The sequence below is a fragment of the Ursus maritimus genome, unplaced genomic scaffold (genome assembly GCF_017311325.1).
Source record: "Ursus maritimus isolate PB19 unplaced genomic scaffold, ASM1731132v1 scaffold_20, whole genome shotgun sequence".
Taxonomy (NCBI): domain Eukaryota; kingdom Metazoa; phylum Chordata; class Mammalia; order Carnivora; family Ursidae; genus Ursus; species Ursus maritimus.
Window position 1 is genome coordinate 4,800,314 of NW_024424453.1, and position 9,125 is coordinate 4,809,438.

At 40.1% G+C, this 9,125-nt stretch overlaps 1 pseudogene; it reads right to left on the bottom strand.

Moving 5' to 3' along the window:
- Nucleotides 1-470: 470 nt before the first annotated feature.
- Nucleotides 471-1,454, bottom strand: LOC121104244 (annotated as a pseudogene).
- Nucleotides 1,455-9,125: the final 7,671 nt, after the last annotated feature.

Consider the following 9,125-nt stretch of genomic DNA (forward strand, 5'->3'; position numbering starts at 1 on the left):
AGCGAGTAAGTGGCAGAACTGGGACGTGAACCACAGTTAATCTAACTGTACCCATGCCCTCACTACCACACCAGGCTGCATGCCTTTCTGAGGCTCCGGACATCTATTATTCACAGGCTTGTTTCTTTTTCTTTCTTTTTTTAAGAGACTGGTTATTTTCCATTAACCTTATTTCCTTTTCTGGAAAGATCCATTTCTGTTTAAAAGTCTATGGAAGAAGGATGGTTGGGTGGCTCAGTTGACTCTTGATTTTGGCTCACCTCATGGTCTCAGGGTCATGAGATCAAGCCCCACATTGGGCTCCGTCCTTAGCGTGGAGTCTGCAAAAGATTCTCTCTGTCCTGCCCCCCCCCCCTTGCACACACGCACACGCTCACTCTGGCATGTGCTCTCTCTCTCTCTCTTAAATGGATAGATAGATAGATAGATAGATTGATTGATAAAATCCTTAAAAAAAAAATTTAAAAGAGTCTGTGGAAGAGCAGCTTGGAATGGCTCAGGGCTTGCTCCTACGCTCTGAGCGGCCGGAGCAGTGGGGGCTGCAGAGCCGTCCTGAGCGGCGGCGGGGAGCTCCAGTCTTCGGTAAAGAGCGGCCGGACAGGCACGGGGACCCCTGCACACCTGCACACCATCTGAGACCGCAGGCTGAGAAGCGGTACATTCGGGACCCGGGCAGCCATTCACCCTGAAATTCCTCCGTGATCACAGCTTTTTCGGGAGAGATCAGGCGTGGCCTCCTGTGGGGTTCACGGGAGACGGTGCCACACGTGTGCAGAACTCCCCAGGCCAGCACCCACCGCCTCGGACCCGCTGCGTGAGCCCCCGTGCTGTCGTGTGGGATGGCAGTGTCCACACAGCGCAGAGGAGAGTCTGGGGTACACGGAGCGATGGCAGGCGGGTTAACGTAAGACATCTCTGCCAGAGGCTGGTGGGCAGCCCTGGGACCAGTAGCCGCCAGAGACGCAGCCCCTGCAGGCTGCCTGGGCCTGGTTGGCGAAGGTTCCAGGAGTGAGCGGCCACAAGAGGAGGGGCTCCGGTGGCAGCGGCCAACTTCAGCACAGCCCACGGGCCGGTGTTCCTGGAGGATATGACACCGACAACAGCCGGCTTTTTGATGGCAACAACGGCACAAGCTGCCGGCAGAAGCTTCTCGTAGGATCTCTCCAGATTTGTAATACGCCATCACTTTCCCTTTTGTAGACGTACTGTTTCGTTTGGAAGTCAGAGTTGGTGTCACCTAAGTGGGTTCCTGCTGCAAGGAGTTAGAGGACAGACATCCTCCTCCCTTTGCAGGAGGACGCCGAGGGCTCCGGACATTGTGAAAGTTTCCCCTTAGGTTCCATGGGAACCCAGAACAATATGGACCCTCATATGCACCCTCAGCGCAGAAAGGCCACAGGCTTTTCACAAATGAAATACTTATGTGGCAGAAAGTACCTACATCTCTCCTCACACTTCTCTCCCCTCCGGATACGATCTCCAGATGTCAGAAGTAAGTGCTTGGTGTCAAATGTCTCTGTCACAAGCTTAGGATAAGCTTGCTAAGGTTGGTCTCAGAATGACATACTGCAGGAAAATTACACCAGAGAGAAATTTGTTTTGCACTTCTTATTTAATCCTCAAATCTCATCTTGGAAAAATGGGTTCTCTTGTCCCATAGTCCTTATATTCAGGATCTCTGTCCTTATTCAAATATTTGCCTTAGTGTATTTTTCCTAACTTAAATTCTGTCTGTTTGACCTTGGCATTAAAATGGAACTCCTGGGGTGCCTGGGTGGCTCAGACAGTTAAGCATCTGACTCTTGACTTCAGCGCAAGTCATGATCTCAGAGTCATAAGATCAAGCCCTACACTGGGCTCCACACTGGGCATGGAGTCCGCTTCAGATTCTCTCTCTCCTACTCCCTCTGCCCCTCCCCCTGCTCATGCTCTCTCTCTCTTAAAAAAAAAAAAGGAAAAGAAAAGAAAGAGATTACAAACACTGAAATTTGAGTGTTCATTGTGAAATTCATTTAGCTATAATATAATCCATGAATATATATTATATTTCAACAAGTTTTAAAAATACAAAAAAACTCACATAGAATTGCAGTAACTAAAACAGAAAAAATAATAAAATTACAATAATACTCAAGAAATCTCTTCCCTTTTGCAAATTCCAAAATTGGTATTGATTGAATTTGTAATGTTTTTCTATAGTCTTTTTTTTTTTAAGATTTATTTATTTATTTATTTATTTATTTGAGAGAGTGAGCAGCAGGGAGGGGCAGAGGGAGAGGGAGAGGAGCAGATTCCCTGCTGAGTGCAGAGCCCTATTTAAGGCAATGCCATGACTCTGAGATCATGACCCTAGCCAAAATCCAGTCAGATGCTCAACTGACTGAGCCACCAGGCGCCCCTACTGTAGTTTTAAAAAGATGTGGGGCACCTGGGTGGCTCAGTCAATTAAAGATTTGCCTTTGGCTGGGGTCTTGATCCCAGGGTCCTGGGATCCTGGGATCGAACCCCACATTGGGGGTGGGGGGGGGTTCTTGCTCAGCAGGGAGCCTGCTTCTCCCTCTCCCTCTGCCTGCTACTCCCCCTGCTTGTGCTCTCTCTCTCTCTGTCAAATAAATAAACAAAATCTTAAAAAAGAAAAAGATATAATCACTGAATGACCTCTAGCTTTAAGATGGTTTCTTTTTTTTTGAAAGATTTTATTTATTTATTCGACAGAGATAGAGACAGCCAGCGAGAGAGGGAACACAAGCAGTGGGAGAGGAAGAAGCAGGCTCATAGCAGAGGAGCCTGATGTGGGGCTCGATCCCAGAATGCTGGGATCACGCCCTGAGCCGAAGGCAGATGCTTAACCGCTGTGCCACCCAGGCGCCCCTAGCTTTAAGATGTTAATGATGGAAGAGAACTACTACTACTACAGTAATAGATGAAGAAATATTTTATAATGATATATTTTACAGGTTTCATAAAAGAAAAGATGAATGAAGAAAAAATGAGAAATGAACAAATTTAGAAACACCAAAATAAATTTTAACAATAAAACTCTGTATGTCCTGGGTCCAAAAGAACTAAGAAACTGGAGATACAAAACTGACATTTTTGCTCTAGTCCCTCTTTTCAGTAATTGCTACCATGTCATTGTCCCATTTATGATGAAATCCTCCTCACTTCTTCCTCTCGGGTGATCTCAAAGATGGCTTGTTGCTGTTTGCTCAGTTCACTCTGATAACAGGAATGGAGAAGACATCAAAACTGTACTTGCAGTGACCTGCCAGTCTGGAGATGATGGGGAGAATGTGCCTTTCAAAACTGTTTAGAAATGAACTTACTTTTATTACATGGGCATTTCTATAGCATCTGAAGTTGAGTTTCAGGGCAGATCCCAAGGATGTACAGGGAGTGTAAGTAAGCAAATTTGGATGTCAGAAAAGTACCTTCTAAAATGCCTGGGTGTGCAGCTGCTTTGTTTTGGGACACTTCAGATTGTTGACTATGGTCTCCCAATTAATCTCCCAAATTATTATAAAAATTATTACTGGAAAACCAATCCAAGAAATATTTTCCAAAGTGTAAGGACACGGATTCACAAATTGAAAGGATCTACCATATTCTTATCAAAATGGATATAAATAGGTACATACCAGAGATCATTATCACGAGGTTTAGAACACTGGTGATGAAAGAAAGATTCTGGAAACTTCTGGGGAGAAAAAAACAAGTCACATACTGAGGATTGAGATCAGAATAGCTTCAAACTTTCAACAGCAATGCCAGAAACAAGAAAGCAATAGAGAAATACTTTGAAAATTCTGAAGTAAAATTATTTCCAATCTTGAATTGTATTCTAAGCCAAAACTATCAATAAAATGTGAGTGTATAATAAAGATCATTTCAGTTGCATCCTTCTGAGGAAGTTACTGACCCATATAGACCAAGAAAAAGGAAGACAAAGGAAATAGGAAACAGGAGAGAAGTTAGGCAAAATCCCAAGGTGACAGCTTTGTGCTACACAGAGGGTACAATAAGGTGGCTCCAAGGGCACCAGGGTGGCTCAGTCAGTTGGGCATCTGACTCTTGATTTCCGTTCGAGTCATGATCTCAGGGTCGTGGGGCTGAGCACCCCGCATGGAGCCTGCTTGGGATTCTCTCTCTCCCTCTTCCTCTGCCCCTTCCCCACTAGTCCTCTCTCCCAATAAATAAATAAATAAGATGGCTCCAGCTTGGAGCAGTAAGATGGCTCTGAGAGCGATTTTTATAAGGAACTAAAAGTTGATGATGTGTACAATGTTTTTGATTATCTTGCAGATTTACTTAACTGGCAGGGAGTCAGAGACTGATAGGGGAATACTATGAACAAACCTGCACACAAGAATTTGAAAACTTAGATGAAATAGTCCAACTCCTCAAAAAGCAAAAACCACCACAACACACCCCAAATTTAGTAAAGGATTTTAATAACCCAATAATTAGAAGGAAATAGAATTTGTAATAAAAAAATCCCACCTCCCCCCAAAAGAACCTTCCAGATATTTCACTAGAGAATTCTATCAGATGTTTAAAGAATTAGCATCAATTCTACAAAATCTCTTTCAAAAAATAAAAGAGAAGGGAACACTTTCCAATTCGTTTTCTGAAACTTTTTTTGAAAACCAGACAAAGACAGTACAAAAAAAAGAAAGGAAGGAAGGAAGAAAAAGAAAGAAAGAAAGAAGACTAAAACTACAGACAAATACCCTTATTAATATAGATGCAAAAATCTTTAACAAAGTATTAGCAAGTAGAATTTAGCAATACACACAAAGAATTATACACCATGACTAAGTGAACTTTATTCCAGGGATGCAAGCCTGGTTCAATACTAAAAAATCAATGTAATCCACCATATTAACAGGCTAAAAAAAAAAAAAAAATCACATGATCATATCAACTGATGCAGAAGAAACATTTAACAAAATTCAACATCCATTCATGATAAAAATTCTTAGTGAGATAGAAATAGAGCAGAACTTGTTCAACTTGATAAAGAGCATCAATAAAAATCCTACAGCTAACATTATATTCAATGGTAAAAGATTGAATGCTTCCCCCCCTAAGACTAGGAGCAAGGCAAGCATGTTCAGTCTTACCACTCCTGTACAACATAGTGCTGAAAGTTCTGTTCAGTGCAATAAGGCAAGAAAAGTAAATAAGCAAACATATCAGAAAGGAGGAAATAAAACTGCCTTTAAATGCAAATGAGATGATTGCCTAAATGGAAAAATCCCAAGGAATCTAGAAAAAAAACAAACAAAACAGCACAAAACCCTACTAGAACTAAGAAGTGAGTTCATCAGGTCACAGATCCAAGCCAAACATTAAAAATCAACTATATTTGGGGCACCTGCGTGGTTCAGTCAGTTAAGAGTCCTACTCTTGGTTTTGGCTCAGGTCATGATCTCAGGGTCAACGCTCAGCAGGGAGTCTGCTTAAGGATTCTCTCTCTCTTCCCCTCCCCCACCTCTCTCTCTCAAAAATAAATAATCTTTTTTTAAAAAAGCAACTGTATTTATATATACTAACAATGAACATGTGACACTGAAATTAAAAATACAATACTACTTATAATTGCTAAAAAAAAAAAAGTGAAAAATGTAAGTAAATCTAACACAATGTGCACAAAATTTGTGTGCTGAAAACTACAAAATGCTGATGAAAGAAAAACAAAGACCTAAATCAGTAGAGAGACATGTTCTTTTAATGGACTCAAAGACTCAACACAGTAAAGATGTCAATCCTTCTCAAATTAACATATAAATTTAATTCAACTCTTGGCAAAATTCCAGTAAGATATATATATTTTTGTAGATGTAGACAACGTTATTCTAAAATTTATATGGAAAGGCAAAGGAAATGAAACAGCTAAAACAATTTGGAAAAACAAAATCTTTCTACCAGATTTCAAGATTTAATATGGAGCTACAATATTCAAGACTGTGTGGTATTGGTGGAGGGATAGACACATGGATCATTGGAACAAAATAAAGAAACCAGAAATAGACACCCACAAATACGCCCACATGATTTTTGAAAAAGTATAAAAGAAATTCAGTAGAGGAAAGATAGTCTTTTCAACAAATGGTGCTGGAACAAGTGGATATCCATCCAGTAACAAAAATAAATAAATAAATAAACCTGGACTTAAGTCTCACACCATCCATAAAAATTAACTCAAAATGGATCACAGATTTAAGGTGAAATGTAAAACTATGAAACTTTTACAAAAAATTTCAGGAAAAAAATCTTTGGGATCTAGGACTAGGCAAAGAATTCTTATACTTTACTCCAAAAGCATGATCCATAAAAGAAAAAATTGGTAAATTGGACATTATCAAAATTAAAAACTTGCTGTGAAAGACCCTGTTAAGAGGATAAAAAGCAAGCTACAGAGTGGAAGAAAATATGTTCAAACCATATCCAACCAAAGACCAGGATCTTGCACATATAAAGAACTCTTGAGACTCCTGGTCAGCTCGGTTGGAAGAGAGTGCAATTCTTGGTCTCTGGGTCATGGGTTCGAGCCCCATATTGGATGTGGTTTAAAAAAATAATAAACTAAAAATAATAAGCAAAATAAAATAAAGAACTCTCAAAATTTATAAGTCAAAAAACAATCCAATTAGAAAATGGGCAAAAAAACATGAAGAGACATTTCACTAGAGAGGATATCCAGTAGTCAAACAAACAGATATGAAGATGTTTAACATCATTAGCCGTTAGGAGTATGCAAATTAAAAAGATGAGATATTACTACCCATTTATCAGAATGGCTAAAATAAAAAATAGTGCTAATACCATATGCTGGCAAGGATGCAACGAACTTGGATTACTTACACACTGCTGGTGGGAATGCAAAATGGTATAGCCTCTCTAGGAAACAGCTTAGCAGTTTCTTAAAAAGCCAAAAATGCAACTATCATACAATCTAGGTGCTGCCCTCCTAGGCAGTTATCCTGATGAAATTGAAACTTATGTTCACCTAAAGACCTGTACACAAATGTAGCTTTTGTTTTGTTTTGTTTTGTTTTGTTTTGCAATAGCCAAAACAACCCAGATATCTTTCAAAGAGTGAATAAACTGTTACATCCATACCATGAAATACCATTCAGCAATAAGAGGAAACAAACTATTGTACAAAACAACAACCTGGGTGAATTTCCAGATTCTCCAGAGAATTGTGCTGAGTGAAAAAGCCATTTCCGAAAGGTTATATACCATATGATTTCATTTATGTAACATTCCTGAAATGACAAAATTAGAGAGCTGGAGAATAGATGAATGGTTGCCAGAAATTAAGAATGAAGGAAAGGGCAGGAGGAAAGTAGGTGCAGCTATAAAAGGACAACGTGAAGGATCCTTGTGGTGATGGAAACGATCTGTATGTTGGTTATATCCAAGTCAATATCCTGGTTGTGATATTGTGCTTACAGTTTTGCAAGATGTAACCCATTGCAGGGACAGATTAAAGGTTTAGGAGATCTCTCTGTGTTCTTTCTTACAAGTGCTTGTGAATCTACAATTATCACGAAGTTTTAAAATGTCTGATTTCTTTAAAAAGCAGGGTAAAATTTTCTGTTTAAGGAAAACAATTCCCTGCTTTTATCTCTTGTAGTAATTTTTTTCACAAGGTTTCAATACTTTTGTCTACGCTGTTCGTTGGCTGACAAACCGCATCTCCTCGGTATCCTTACCACTCAGAACAACCATGAGATACAATCTCGGCGAACAGGTTAGAAGGGGAAGTCTATTGGGCAGTCATCCAGGAGAACTTCAGCTTTCTTAATAAAGAGGCACAGACTCAATGGATGTGCCCTTTTGCCCTTGTTCTTTGCTCCTTTGCCTTTCTGTCTGCTTCCTGTCTGGAATGCAAATGTGATGCCCTATCCTGACCAGAAGGCAACAAGCAGTGAGGGCATATGCCATCACGCTAAGGATGCTGAGGCAGAGAGCTGGAAAGAAACTGTGTCTTGATTGTGTTATTATGAGGTGGCTCCAACCCTAGGCTATTCACCTTTAGAGTTCTTTCTATTTAAGAAAAAAAATTCTATTTGTTTAAGCCAATGCTGAGCAGGTTTTCTATTATTTGTAACCAAACGCATTTCTAACAATTTTCTCACTAGTGAGAGATTCTCAGCAGGGCTGATATACTTTGCCTACCTTAAAAGACTATTGTAAGGATGAAAAGCACAATAGCTACTTAATATTCTTTGTGTGTTTCAGAAACCAAATTGCTGACACTGCATTTTCCTTTCTTCTTCCTCCACAGTATTTTATGTTTCTTATTCTCCTCAGCTAGGCCTGCATTTGTATTATAATCAGACTCTTGCCAGTTGCTCTCCTAATTGAATTGGGCTTTTGTTGTAGCTCAGACCGCTCAGAATTTTTTAATGGTCTTCCAAAACCATTCCAGCCCAGGGCAGATGCTCGCTTGTTCGACCTCCCAGCACTTACTGTCTGCACTTCCCTATTGCCGATTCATCATGCACTGCCCCATGACACTTCTCATACAGCTGTCATAGAATAATCGATGTTTAGAGCTGGAGGGGACATTAAAGAGCATCTTCTCAAGCCACCTCAGTGCATGTGAGTTGTGGCTTACCTCTTGGATTTTTCTTTATCCCCTCCTGGGTGTACAGCATATAGTCCCAACTAGATCTTAAACTCTTAGAGAAGAGAAAGATACAGAATAAATATTTGTTAAATTACCATGTGACAAGCCAGACATCTTACACTGACTATTTAATTTTCACAACAATCCTAAGAAGTAGGTAGTGATCCCCATTGGACAGGTGAAGGAACTGGAGTTCAGGGAGGTTGTTACTTAGCAAAGGTATGACACCTAGAAAGAGGGGAGGCCCAGATTTTGACTCAGATCTTTAGATACTTAGTGCCTTTAACCTCTTTCCAAGTTTCTAAACCGCATGATTGTATTTCGCCTTTTGTGGTTCTTCAACCTTTAAACTTCAAATTCTGTGTTCTGTTTATAGGCTTTCTCTCTTAATAAAAGATTTAAAATCTATCTATGACATTGAGATGCATAATAAGAAATATATATTTGGTCTTCATCCCCAGTCCCTGACACAGGACTCCTA